Source organism: Adiantum capillus-veneris, chromosome 2 (genome assembly GCF_014529385.1).
Source record: "Adiantum capillus-veneris isolate H3 chromosome 2, ASM1452938v2, whole genome shotgun sequence".
Classification (NCBI taxonomy): Eukaryota; Viridiplantae; Streptophyta; class Polypodiopsida; order Polypodiales; family Pteridaceae; genus Adiantum; species Adiantum capillus-veneris.
In genome coordinates, this window is record NC_140932.1 from 153,632,923 (window position 1) to 153,648,113 (window position 15,191).

Genomic DNA, 15,191 nt, shown 5'->3' on the forward strand with positions numbered 1-15,191 from the left:
TATTTTATACGAAAGTATGGGAACCCGGCCATATGGAATACCCAAGGGATGGAAAAGTCTCATTACATGGCCAGAAATGCGTATTTCAGGCACACCTGACATGGTGGTTCTCGAATCAAGGCTAACAGTTTGAGAGAACTATTTGAATGGTTCTATCATAGAATCATTCATCGAATGCAGGCAAAAGAAGTCTTGGCCTCTTCAGCAATAGCACAAACCATCAGACATTTACAACAAAATAAAATTAAAAGATCAATGGCATACAACAACTCCGGTGCTCGTGAAGGTCAACGAAGGTGGAGAGAGACAATGGTGTATGTGAACCACAAGTGGAGAAAGATTCTCTGAGTGGATGACATTGTACAAAATTTAAATATTTATGTAATGCATGATCTTAATACAATTGCTACTTGAAGTGTATCAAGATTTTGAAGGTTCAATTTTGTTTTTTGGCACATCACCCTTGTAACGAATCATGAGATGTTTGCCATACTCTAAAAGTTCATTCGGGTTTTGTCTGCCAAGAGCTAGTGCCATTGTTGTGTAAGTGTATTAATACGCAGCCCGACCACCTGTATAGCCCGAGCAATAACCAAAACAATCTCTGGCAAACACTTTGTCCACAAGAATGACTTTATCTGCACTTTTGGGCAGCACGGGTCCACCCAAGAAGAGTGATAGTGTCTTTAATGTGTAAGTTGTTGTTGTACCCTCTTGTGACATTCCATTGTGAAAAACTATTATCGGCGACTCGCAAAGATTCCAAAGGTATTGTTCTAGGGCCGCATCCCTTCTACGATACTTTCGAGTCTGCCGTCGAAGGAAGTCATCCTTGTCAGCAATCCAAGACTGCACATATCATGTCTGAGTAAGTGACACACACACACACACACACACACACACACACACACACACAGAGAGAGAGAGAGAGAGAGAGAGTTAGCATGAAGCTCTCATCCTGCAAAAAGAGGTTTTCCTGCCCCCACATGTCCACAGACATAGTTGACTCCTAACCTAAATGGTTAAACCAATCCTCCACTTCTTTGTGACTTGTTGATGGTCTTAGGCTTTGTCTTATTGCTTGGAAGGTGGCTTCATCCGGTAGTGTCTCCTTGTATTTTTCAGCTTTCTCAAAGCAACTTCAGAGGCATTCCATTGGATTGTTGGATGTTTCCATTGCCTCATCATCGCTACTATCTTTTGAAACAAATCCACTCCTCTCCTCTTGGATTCTAGAAATGATAGCCAGGGAGAAGTCCTCCCTTAAACAAAAGATGCTTTGCACATCATGTAAAAAGATATAGGTCCTATCTCCAATCCTGAATTCAGGCACAACAGGCAACATCATCTAAGCATGCTTCTCAGTGAAGTTACTGACATCCAAGGGTAGTTTGATTTCTGTTGTTTCACAGAGAGCATCTTACTTCTTTGAACTTCAATTGCCTCAAACTCAAGGTCGACTGTATCTTCAACCTCCTCGACTTCTTGTATGTGTGTTGTCTCCTCGCATTCTTCGTCTGGTGCTGCGTCCTGCTCCTCTATCACCTCATCAGGATTCTGCATGAGGAATCCAAACAAGCTGTCCAGGTAAATCACAAAGCCAAAGGATTCCTGAATAAGTTTGCACTCTTTTTGGTGCAAAGGGCAAGCTGAATGTCGGCAAGCAGGTGGTAATTCCCTATACTTCTTCAGTCCCTGTCCTTTTCCACCGCAGACATTTAAATGAACCACAGTCATACTGGGCAGAACAACCCTCCATACCTGCACCATAAGTTCAAATTGATCTCTGTAGGGCTGCAAGAATTCACTGTGCTAAGCTAAAAGGTCTTCAATATCAAATTTTGGGTTAAACATAGAATGAACTAGATCATATTTGTCCCCAGAACCACACGCTGCTGCAAAATCGAACAGCCTCTCATCAGTTACAGCTGTCTCTTCCAGAGAAGGCACATCCTCTTTGGCTTTACCTTTACTTGCACAAGGACTGCTTGCTGGGAGAGGTGCGTCATCTGAGAAGTCTATATTCGTCTTTCTTGTATTTTTCTTGACAAGTACTGTAGAGGGTGAGGGAGCCTTGTAGGGTGAGGGATACTCTTGGCCAGCCGACCTCTCTGACTCATCTTCACAAATTGACTCTTCTTGATCAAAGTCCTGACAAAAGTCAACAGTTCTTTTGGCAGAAGCGCTAAGCAACTGAGCCTGCAAAGGTTGGAATCCTGGCACAAGCTCTGGGTCCGGTTTTAGTCTCTTCTACCTACTAGACCTTAATCCTATTCATCAGGAAACAATGTCAAGTCTTTGTTTTCTCTCTCTCTCTCTCTTTCTCTCTCTCCAAACCACACCAAAAAACACACACAGACACACAGACACACACACACACACACACACACTCTCTCTCTCTCTCTCCAAAACACACACACACACACACACACAAACTCTCTCTCTCTCTCTCTCTCTCTCTCTCTCTAAAGCATACCAAAACACACACACACACACAAACTCTCTCTCTCTCTCTCTCTCTCTCTCTCTCTCTCTCTCTCTCTCTCTCATCAGTACTAAAGGCGCGCGTAGAGACTTCCAAAGAGTACTTGGTTGTCTCTGCGCGCCTTTAGTACAGAGAGAGAAAGAGAGAGAGAGACACACACAGAGAGAGAGAGTGTGTCTGTGTGTGCCCCTCTGTCTGTGTGTGTGTATCTGTGTCTGTCTCTGTGTGTATATGTGTGTGTGTGTGTTCAACAATATAGATTTGTTTGTTTCCACACACAGACTCACACACTCTCTGTGCTAGCTATTGTTAGAAATGGAGAGAGAGAGAGAGAGAATGAAAGAGATGACCTTTTGTTGGGGGAGTTTGCAGAAACTCCATGGGAGCCGTCTGCTCCATTGCGCTCTCTCTCTCTCTCTCTCTCTCTCTCTCTCTCTCTCTCTCTCTCTCTCTCTCTCTCTCTCTCTCTCTCTCTCTCTCTCTCTTTCTCTCTCTCTCTAGACACGTATAACGGCTAACACCCGACGGCGCCCCACCTGTTGATTAAAAAAGAATCTAGATGTGCATGATGCTGCATGTTCGGTCATTTAATGCGGCGGGATACGTTAGTAAGTGACACCTAAAAAGTATGAGAGAGAAAGAGAGACACTGAGAGAGTCAAAAAGAGTGAGAGAAAGAGAAACCAAGCATGCGTCTCTGCCTGCGACGACAGAGAGGATGTGAAAAAGAGACTAGGTTTGGCGTCTGCTACCAAGGTTTGGCCTTCTCTCTCTCTCTCTCTTTCTAAAAGGTCTCCCTGTGCCTCTCTCTCTCTCTCTCTCTATCACCCTCTCTCTTTCTCAAAGGTCTCTCTCTCTCTCTCTGTGTTTCTTTCTCTCTCTCTCTTTCTCTGTCACAGGAAATTTCATATCTCTCTCTCTTACACACACACACAGACACACACACAACAAACACACACACAGAACCTCTCTCTCTCTCTCTCTCTCTCTCTCTCTATATATATATATATATATTATATACACACACACACACACACACTAAAGGCGCGCGAAGACAGTCAACTACTCTTTGGATGTCTCTACGCGCGCCTTTAGTACTGTGGAGAGGCAAGGAGAATGAGTGAGAGAGAGGGAGAGTGTTTGTGCGGGTGCGTGTGTGTGTGTGTGTGTGTGTGTTTGTGTGTTTTGGTCTGCTTTGGAGAGAGAGAGAGAGAGAGGAGAGAGAGAGAGAGAGAGAGAGAGAGAGTCTGTGTGTGTGTGTTATAGAGAGAGGAGAAATAGGTGGAGACAGGGGGGGAGGAGAGAGAGAGAGATAGATAGATAGATAGATAGTTCTATTATCGTCCTGGGAGGTCAAATATGACCTATGGGACCAAATGAACATGTCACGTGGTGTGAGTGGAGTTCATAAGTGACTCTTGATGCTCAAAAATGGCTGAAATGAGCGTCGCAATAGAGAGTCCACATCGTGGTTGGGAGAGGAAGGTATGTAGGGAGAGCTCATGGCTGAATATATGGGGAAAAGAGGACCTAATGTGGTCAAAAGCTGAGCACTCAAGTAGTGTGTGGTACTCACTCTCTCGCACTTGACGAGGGCATAAGGTGCAAAGTCGATGACACTCCTCGCCAGTGCCCCAACGTCCTGTCTCGCAGAGCGTAGAGAATGGGAGCTAAGACGAATGGAGGCAATGGTGCGGATCGCACTCAACGGGATGGGCTCAAGGATATAGGAATGGGTTCGGTTACCTCGTTCCGAGAAGAAGAGAGATTTGTAGTTTGGGGCAACGTGTGTGGTGTAATGGCTGAAGCGAGAACCTCCAGATTTCTCCCAAGCCATGATACATTGGCGTTGTAAGAAGGCCTCATTAACTTGGGAGTCGATCGACGCATCCTTGACCAAGTGACATGCATCCCATCTTCCAAACCATTTCTTGATATCAAGCATCCACCCCGAACTTAGTATTTTGCTCTTGCATGTCTTTTGAACCTTTTGACTTGCTTCATATGCGATTCTAGGAAGTCGATGCAAAGGGCTACGTTGTGTCTTACGCATGTACTCCACAACCCTTTCCATGCCCAAGACCTCAATGGGAAGCGATCCGGACTCAAGAAGTAAGAGCATGTAGGGTGTTTGTGTCTTGACTTGGAGAAAGTTGGTGAGAAAACGCTTTTGGACATTCTCAAACTCTTTCCAAGTAGACTTCCCGATGCTTCCACCCCACACCTCCACTCCATAAAGAAGCACCGGTGTCACCAATGTGTCAAAGAGGTACTTTTTGAGAGCCCAACACTTGATCTCTCCTGCATTGCACATGTTCTCAAATGCATAATAAGCCCTCTTTCCAGCTTCCAAGCGACGCATTGCACAATCCTTCCATTTATGATTGGATGGAACCTCAAGGCCAAGGTACTTGAAGTGATCTACCACTTCAAGTTTCTCATTGTTGTTTACAATGCATGGATTTTCATCATTGAGGGTCTTTACAAGCATAACCTTAGTTTTGGATCCATTCACGATCAGCCCGCTATGTAGGCAAAAGCGTTCCAAGACACTCATAAGCTTTTGTGCATCTTCTAAGGTATGTGCCAAGAGCACTACATCATCGGCATAAAGCAAAAGCATGATCACCGCATTTCCAATCTTAACCTCTTCTATGCCTTCTTGCTGCATAAAATCAAGAACCGTGTATTCCAATTCATCAATGAGTAGCCCAAAGAGGGTTGGGGAAAGTGGGCATCCTTGTTTGACACCAATAGTGCTTGCAAAAAATTCTGAAATTCCATCTCCCATACGTAATCGACATATCACTTTTTGGTAGATGCGAAAGACTACATGCATAAATTCTCTCGGCACTTGAAGGGTTTGCATACGTCTCCAAAGATTTCCTCGCGATACCATGTCAAAAGCTTTCTTGAAATCCACAAAGCAACAATACAACTTTTTTCCTTTCAATCGAGACGCTTCCATAAGAACTCGAAGAGTGACAAGGTGATCAATAGTGCTATGATGCTTTCGGAAACCTGCTTGGCCAAGCGCACGTTTGCCATTCTTTTCAGCCCATTCACTTATCTTCATCTCCATGATACATCCAAATAACTTTTCCATCAAAGAACCAACCATTATAGTGCGATAGTTGTTCACATTGTTTACATCTCCTCCTTTGTGCAAAGGTTTGATCCAATTTGCACTCCAATCATGAGGCATGCCATACTGAAGTGCAAGGTTAAACATATCGCATATCCAATATCGTGTTTTCTTGCTTGTCCATTTAATCATTTCAGCCTTGACACCTTGAATGTCACTTGCCTTGCGAGTAGCAAGTTTCTCAAGCGCGCGGCATACATCTTCAATGGTAAAGAAGGGAGACATAAATGGAAGGGAGCTACAACCCTCCATCTTATCAACATTGGGTTGCTCATAGAGGTTCTTACAATGCATATACATATCCTCAAGAGTCAAGTCACCAAAGCTCTCAACGCGCTTGCCTTTTAGATTTTGCCAAAACTTGCCACATGCATGTGCTTTCTCTTGTGCTAAAAGAAGTTGTTTTTCGACTTCCCACCTTCTCCTCTTCTTTTGAACAAGTGCTTTGTATGTGTGTGAACATTCCAAGTAAACTTCCTTGTCTTTGATTGCATCCAATCTTAGCAAGTGTTTTCGGGCTTGACTACATTCCATGTCAAACCATTTCTTCTTGGTGCTACCCTTCTTAGACCTTTTGCAAGACATGTGTTTCGCCGAAAAGCATTCCTTCGCACAAGAGAAAATTACTTCTTTGAAAACTTTCCACTTGCATTCTAATGTTGGGCTCCCTTGATGCTCTATCATGCTTAACATTTGGTCCACCATATCAGCATATATAAGTGCTCGTTTGAAGTCTAGAAGTAGGTACAAATGATTCACATCATGATTGGAGGCTACATGCTCGGGCCGTTTACCACACTTGAGGTCAATACATAACATCCTATGATCCGATTCCGGATTCCATTCACCAAGTGTAAAGCTTTGTATGCATTCTAGAGTGGCTTCTGAGAACAACATATAGTCAATCACGCTAGCACCATTGTGCTTTCTACATGTAAAGTCATTGGTGCCTTGCCATAGAGATACACCATTTGCAATGAGCATTCCGGTACTATTGCACATATGTAGAAGTGACTTTCCATAGTGATCCACTTCTTTTGCATCATTAGAACTTCGATTATACATGTATGAGTCATCCACTCTTCTTGATACATACGGCATGTCGACTGTTGTGTGTGTGTCGTGTTGTAACATATTTGTGCGAGCATTCATGTCTCCAAAAACAATGACTTCACCTTGATCCTTGTAATGAGCAATGTCTTCCTCTAGTTCAACAAAGGGCTGATCTCTATCCATATTCAAGCGAGCATAAAAGTTGGAGTCATAGTGAGGAATGTAGCAGTCGGCCACAAACATGACTTGACCATTTGGTGGGCTGATTTTCAGCCATAAGTAGCGTTTATACTTATCTTCTTTGACAATGGAAACATATTTCAAACCCTTTTTGGTCATACATGCTACGCCTCCTTGGCCTCTTCGTTGCTTTGCATTTTTGGCCCACATCAAAGAATGTACATCGTATTTGTCAAATCCAAGAATTCGTTGCGCATCATGCTCCCATGTTTCGACAAGAAGTATCACATCGGAGTCATTGGTAAGCTCATCAATGCCAATTCCCGCATTCCATGGATACCCGTTACAATTCCAAAAGCTTATTCGCAAGCGTGAGTTGGTCTCATAGATCATGTGTCCCTATTTGTTGGGTGGACTTGCATCCTCCTCAAGTGCCTTTTCTTCTTGAGATGATACCTTAACCTTCTTGCTTCTTTCCTCGTATGCTTTGCGACGTACATTTTGTTGCATAAGAGTGTGATCCTCATATACATTACAACCCGTTCCTTTGAGGTAGATCCAACCATTGTCAAGGATGATCTTTCTCTTTACCTCATCAACCATGGTACATACAATAGGTCTTTCTCCCAAGCGAGGGACTCCTTGTTTTCCAACTCGATGTGCACCATAAGCCATGATTCCTGACATGCCAAAGTGTGTAGCAAAAAACTCTTCAATAGCAACCGCAAGAGATTGGGGTGTTTCCATGCTTTCCTCCTTGATTCCACGAATGACGATGTTCTTTGAGCGTTTTTGTCGTTCTTGCAATTCTTGAGTGTCCACATTCTCTACATTCTTTGCTTGGACAACGGCTTGCGTGATAGGAGATGTAGAAACCACATTATCCTTACATATATCAGCCCATGATTTGGATGCATTTCTCATCTCACATACATCATGTCGTATTGTATCTATCGTTTCCTCTTTCAATACATGATCACTCTCAACTTTGCTCAAGCGCTCTTTCACTACATTCATGTCCACAAGAGAGCGTTTACATTCTTGAACTTCATTCTCAAGATGCATCAAGCGTGTTGTTTGCATTTCAAGAACCTTCTTGAGGTGCTCATTCTCCACAACGAGAACTCTTAAAGTACCATTCTCCATTGCAAGTGCGCGCAACTCTTCACCTTGCTTGTTGACGGTTTCTTGTAACGAGATCAAGTAAGCCATGATCATTGCTTCCGTTGTTGTAGACGATGTGGTTGGATTAGCATCCAAATTCCTTGGAGATTTTGCATCATTCTCCATGGCGAGTGTGGCTTTTCCACCCTTGCGAGTTTTGTCTGACATTGCCTTCAAGTCTGCAACAAAAACGCAAAGTTTTGACAGTTTTTTCAGTTCTGAGATGCTGTTACAGAGAGAGAAGACTCTCTCTCTCTATCTCTCTCTCTCTCTCTCTCTCTCTCTCTCTCTCTCTCTCTCTCTCTCTCTTTCTCTTTCCTTTTCACTAACGGCACGCAGAGGCATATTTTATTGTCAAAAAATTCTTTCACGCGCGCCGTTAGTAATGAGATAAGTTTTGGTGAGAGACAGGGAGAGGTTTGGGGGGGGGGAGAGAGAGAGAGAGAGAGAGAGAGAGAGAGAGAGAGAGAGAGAGAGAGAGAGAGAGAGAGAGAGAGAGAGTTAGATTTTTAGAGAGAGAGAGAGACACTCTTCTATTTGTATACAGTGGAATGGCTAGAACAAAGGCCACTGCAAGAATGGGGGGCAAGGGACCAGGGTTAGCAGCTAAGGCAAGTAGCAGATCTGCAACCCCAAAGAAGAGACCTGGAAAACCAAGTAAAATTTTGAAAGGTCCAAGGATAAAGAAGTTACAGAGCTACATGGGACTTTTTCAGAGAAATTAGGAAGGCACAAAAATGTGTTCATTTGTGCATACCAAAGCTGCCCTTCCAGAGGATGGTGAGGTCCATTTGTGAGGAAGCTACCTGTGGCACTAAAAGGTGGAAAGTGGTTGCATTGATGACTCTACAGGAAGCAGTAGAGGACTTCCTACTTGAGTACTTCAGTGACATGACCATTGTAGCACCCATGCCCATAGGGTGACTGTAATGAACAAAGACAGCGAGACACTAAAAAGGGTAAGGTGGAGGTATGAAAAACTTCTGGTACCCAATGACTGCAGGGATAAAAAAATAAGGGAAATTTTGCTATACCCCCCTGAACTATTGCCACAAGTCACAGTTGTAGATGTCACACATGATGTTAATACAAGGGCAAGGGCAGAGACAGTTGCTCGCCAAAAGAAGACATAAGGGAAGCAAAACTTAAGGAGAAAACAAAAGTAGCAGTGGAGTCCCAGAGGCAAAGAGAATGCAATGTGACCCGATCCATAGATGCAAGCAACAAAGATACTCTACTTTCAATGAAGGATGGTTTGCTTGCAGAGATACCATTTATAGATGGAGCCAGAAAGTTGGCTCTGGATACAGTGGACATTAATATATTGCTGGATCCAGATGCTCAGATATCATATAAAATTATCTACGTTTGTCTTAAGTAAGTTTTAATATTTTTCTAACTTTGAGAACTCAAATGATAGGTGTACTAAATCAGGTACACTCCTTGTAGTTTGATCAAAAGTCAACTACCACTACACACCCACATGGAGGTGTTTCTTCTTGATCCACAAATGTCTGTGATTATTAGACAGAAGAATAGTCCATCTGGCACATTCGAGAGTTGGTTTCTCCACTGTTCTATGCTGGAAGTAACCGTCATCATCTTTATTTATGAGAACAACCATCACTGGAGTCTCATATGCCTTGATGTTGAGCAGCCAGCAGTGTGGGTGTTCAATTCAATAAAAGGAACCCACCCTAAAAGTAGGTTGTAAGTGTTATGTATTAGAAAGTGTTTCTTATGGATATCCATGTAAATTTGAAAGCCTCAAGCTAACATCCTGATACTCCTTTATACAATTGTGTAAAGAGATTATTGCTTGCTTATGGCAAGCTATGTGGAAGGTACGAACTATACAAGGCCCCAATCAAAGGTGTGCCTGTACCAAATCAAACCGATGAAAATTCTTGCGGTTGGAGATGTCTGCTCCATGCAGAATATGTCCTGCAAAGCTACTTTTCATTACAACCTTTCATGACTAAGGTAACCATTTGGCTTCTCACCATGTGGTCTTTCAATTTTGCAGAGTGCTATGCAAAACTACACATATGATTATTTGCAAAGATATCGGGCAAGTCTAATACAACACCTGCTCACTATGTCGAACCCCAGAGAAGCTGAAGATAGCTTCTTGGACGACCGCACAATTGATATGAAAATACGTGACGAGCCACCACCACAAGCCCCTGCATCAAATACAGTGGAACCACAACGGGCGGAGGGGTTCATACCTGCCAAAGAGGAAAGGGCCGAGGATGCAAAAAGGCCAAACGAGGCTATGCAAGGTGCTAGTGTACAAGCAGAGGGGCTTATGGAGGAGACAATGAAAGAGGCAAGTAGGCCAGTGGAGGAGCCAAAAAAGCCCATAGAGGAAACCCTAGATGAGGCAAGGATGGATGAGGAAAGCAGGCCTATGGATGAGGCAATCCGGCCAATGGAAGAGCCCCAAAAGGATATGGATGAGGCAAGCCGGCCAATGGAGGGAGAGGAAAAGACCTTGGAGGAAACCCTGGATGAGGCAGAAAGAGCCATGGGGGAGACCCTTGATGAAGATGAGAACGATGACTACGGCGATGAAGCAAATGCTGAGGATAGCAACAACGACAACAACACTATAGAGACCCCTCTGAAAGGTCCCTGTCCATTGACTCTTCAATTATGCCGTGCCGCAACTGCAGAAGACTGCATAGCTCCCTTATTGTAACCACCAACATTAGGCCATGCTCTTTATCAAACACTTCCACATCCACAGCAGGATTATCTTCCAAACCTACAGAAACCTGGTCCATAGGAATGTACTTACCTCTGAGCATTTGTGATCGCATATACCAAAAGGATACTAACAGTGATTGGCTTGCAATCATGTACTTGAAAACTAGAGTGTCAAGCGCGACCTCACACCATATGACAATCTACTCCTTTACATACCATCCTCTGTCAAGAAGTTTTTCACAAAATGACTGCTGAAATGACTTGCACATGAACATAGTTTTCATAACATGTATATTGTAGTTATGAAACAACTCTATGAACAGTGCAACAGGACAAAATTTTGCAATTCTAACCAATTTGGTGGGAATAGAGCTATGTATGAGACCTTTGTATATCCTTGTAGAGCTTACTTCGCATTGCCTCCACCATTGTTTCCTTAGGAACTGGCCAGTCCACAGTGTTCCAATCGGTTGGTAGAGGCACTTTCACCAACATGCCATTCTTATTCCCTGGGCAGAGTTGGTAGAAGTGGTCATAGAAAAATATTCCTTCATCAGCCAGGCTTTTGCTGGTTCTCCCTGAATACTGTAGAGAACCAACGTGGGCATGAACGACAAGGAAGAGGCCTATTATGCGCTCCACAGGCTCCCATTGCTCATTAGAAGAGGGATAAACAGCTGCAAAATATATAGCAAGAGTTAAACTAAGAGTATCAATAAGTGAAAATGACAAATCTAATGTAGTTGAGATAGGAAGAATGGAGCCATTGCTCATAAGAAGAGGGATATACGTTGCAAAATATATAACAAAAGTTAAAACTGAGAGTATCAATAAGTGAAATGACAAATCAAATGCAGTTGAGATGTGAAGAATAGTTACAATTTCAACGTGGTTGATGTATATCTGACACATTTCCACTGTTTGCTATCACGTCTAGATGGGTAAATACATGCTGAACAATAACTTCCTTTACAGATCTTTTGCCGATTTCAACTTTGAAATCCAACACTCTGGCCTTCCATGCTGAGCGGTAAACATTGATTGCACTAGACGTCTTGGCTCATCTTGGTTGCATTAGGACCCATGAACCTTTGTTTATTCTTTGTCCAACGCATTGGTTTTCTGCACTTATTGAAGTTGATATTGTAATTGATGATATGCTACTACTTGGCCTCCTAGGCAAAGTGCAGGTGTTGCTAGCTGGTGTGAGAGACCATAAACACCTAGAGCTTCTTGGGCGGGAAGACGTGGAAGCCATAGCTCTGAGAGAAAAGCTTTAGTGGAGGGAGATTCACTTTGAAAGGATCCTAATGGAGGGAAAGTGTTTTACAATTCCAATATCTTGTGCGGGCTTACTGGCCACCCTCCAGTACATTAATGACCATAAGAGAATATCAGCAGTGGGACCACACACGCACCTAACAGCTCGGTAAAAGCAAAGAAGTTACGATGCCACAATCCTAGATTCGTGAAAGTTTTTAAAATATTTTCCTATTTCTTGAGTCTTTCCACGTATTTTCCTATGTAACAAAACCCTCAAGCTCATTGGACGCGCTCTATGTTCTCTCTCTTTCATATGGCCCTCCAAATGACCTCCGAAATTTCCTAATGGTGGAGTCATCTACTATAGCACATTGGCACGAGCAATAGCGTGGGGTCAATGACACATAGTCATTGACCACAGCGTGGCCAGGCAGGTTTTGGGGAGGCTTGGTTAATTTTTTTTATTAATGCGTTGCACTATGCCGCACAGCATATGCAGCCTCCTACGTGGTTAGCTCAGTTGACTTGAAGATGCGTATGTGGAGCAATGAGAGTTCGAGTCCATCTTGCTAAGTTTTTGGTTGGACAACTTGTAAAGGGCTAATGCTGCACCATTGGAATCTCGACAAGATTGCAATAAATATAATAATGAACCCATCCGTATGTTGAACCGAGTAGTAGGCCAGTTGAGGGTAAGGGGAGAAGGAGAAATTCTGCCCCAATATAGAGAAAAATAGTGTAAAGCCCCAAAAAATAAGCTTAATTTTCTTAAACTTTCTCCTTGCAAATGCAAGGAAAGGAATATGTATGTTTGGAAAAATGGTTTTTCCTGAAAAGTGGTCCCTACAAATGTTCTTGGTGAACACTGCCTCACAAAATGTAATTTCTCTGTCAAAAAAAGAATGATGGAGATTGGCTTAGATCTCTCTCTCTCTCTCTCTCTCTCTCTCTCTCTCTCTCTCTCTCTCTCTCTCTCTCTCTCTCTCTCTCTCTCTCTCTCTCTCTCTTTTAGATAAAGAAAAAGTAGTACATCACTCTAATTCAAGACAAACGTTACAAAATAAGACGTCTCATGTCTTGATGGGTATTCAGTATTAATAGACTAGATACCAATCTTTGCTTGCACAGAAGGCAAAAAGTAGTTCAACCTTGATAAATGGTGGTCCTCCAAACAAGAAACCCATAGCATACACACACGCTATCTTAAATCGTCCTCTTGAATCACCGACCATGGTCGATGTTGCGGCGGCTTTGATAGAATCATGATACATGATGATTACATGCATTACTTTTTGTTAAACCTTTTTTTTTTTTTGTCAGCAATCAATTTAGAAGTCAGCAGCAGCAGCTTGTCAGTTCCAAAGGGCCACATACTGAAACCTCACCATTGCTTGCACAAAGACACCCAACCAACGCAATTATGACGAGGGCTAGCATACCTCCGAGATAAGTTTCAGTAACAAGCCAACTACAAGCACAGTGTTTGATAAAATACTACGCAAAAGTATCCACAAGCTACAAAACTAAACTCTGTTGCGTCGACCACGAGCTCTCTCAAACTTGCGACCCTTGGACCAAACATAAGGCTTTCTGTGACTATGTGGTACACCTCGAGCTCTCCCAAAGTGCTTCACAGCTTCACGAGCATTCTTTGGACTTGTTAGAAGTACAGTATTTGATCTAGTTGGGACCTTCAAATCAAGTTGGTCAAATGTGAAACATTCTCCACCACCTTTCAAGATTCGGGCTGGGGTAGTCTCTGTAAAGCGCAGCGCGGTGACTTTTAATGTTGGAACTTCATACACCCTAACATCGTCTGTCACAGTTCCCACAATTACACCTCGTCCTCCTTCCTCTTCATGTAACGTATGAGACGAGATAAAGATAGAGGCATCCTGTTATAAGTTCAACAGCCGCTTCAAAAACACAGCATTAAACGGGTTGCCTGTCGTTCGAACGAGAAACCTGTAGAGCTTGGAAATAAGCTTCAAATAGACATTGTCACTCTTAGGAGCAGTGCACTTTGTCTTCTTATTGCGTCCCTCAGCAGGCAAGTCGATGCCCGTGGCTGCTTCTACTGCTGCTGCTACCGCTTCCGAGGACGAGGTGCTCCGCTTGCCGCAACCCCTCTTAGAATCCTTCCTCCAGCGGTATTCTCTCTCTCAGTAAAGAAAAAAAAAATTACATACAGGGAGAGAGAGAGAGGCCACGATGCTGTGAGAGAGAAGCGCTCTTGATAATGCAGCGGGATCGGGTAGCGGCGACACCTGAGAAGGAGGCTACTCCTCAGTACACTATGGAACAAATTGTGGCAGTGAATCCCTACAATCCAGACATCCTTCCGGACCTTGAGGTGTATGTTCCGGAGCAGGTTAACACGCAGACTTATAGTTTGGATGCAAACCTATGCCTACTGCGGATTTATCAGTTTGAACCATCTCGAATGAATATCCAGATTGTGGCAAGAAGGCATCGATGGCGCTTCTTGCACTAGACTTCAATCTTTGCATGTTTCTGATACCTGAAAAGCTTCAAATGGAGGATCCCTTCCTGACAGCCAGATTAATCTTGTTCATTTTTTGGAGATAGCCAGATTTAGGGAGTTTTAATGGGCTGATGTTGCTAGAAATCTCCATATTTTGGAGGGTGTTCTAGGGTTCAAGCAAGCAATACAAGGATTTGCTTTGCATGTTCTCTCTCTTTCTTACCAGATGCCATAAACATCGAAGTTTTATTGCTAGACAAGTTTTTGGAGCATCAGATTGCTAGTAATGGTTGGTCTGTAGAAAAGCTTTTTGGTAGAGGACAACTTTTTGTCCTCCCTCCCAAATAGCATAACTATCCAGAGTTGAAGAAGAGCATTATGGAGAGCATTCCATTAGAACATATATCCAAGATCTTTCCCATCCTGACTTAATGTTAGAAAATAAGACGTAGCTAAATAGATTTTTGAGTAGATTACTTAATGGAGAGAGATAGATTTCACACACAAGAGATTAAAGAGTAGAGAGAGAGAGAGAGAGTACACACGATATACGTGGTTCACCCAATGTGGGCTACGTCCACGGGAAAGCAGCCACTCAATGGCTTTAGCACTTCAAAAGAAGAAGTAGTTTACAAAGGGATTAAACCCTTGATAGAGCTCCCGCCTTGCTTCACTCTCACCACCTCACACTCACCTTGTTGCATC

At 43.2% G+C, this 15,191-nt stretch overlaps 2 pseudogenes; one reads left to right on the forward strand and one right to left on the reverse strand.

The window, feature by feature from the left end:
- Positions 1 to 13,524: 13,524 nt before the first annotated feature.
- On the reverse strand, positions 13,525 to 14,106 carry LOC147463880 (large ribosomal subunit protein eL18 pseudogene; annotated as a pseudogene).
- A 134-nt stretch (positions 14,107 to 14,240) lies between these two features.
- LOC147463881 (eukaryotic translation initiation factor 3 subunit K pseudogene) lies at positions 14,241 to 14,918 on the forward strand (annotated as a pseudogene).
- Positions 14,919 to 15,191: the final 273 nt, after the last annotated feature.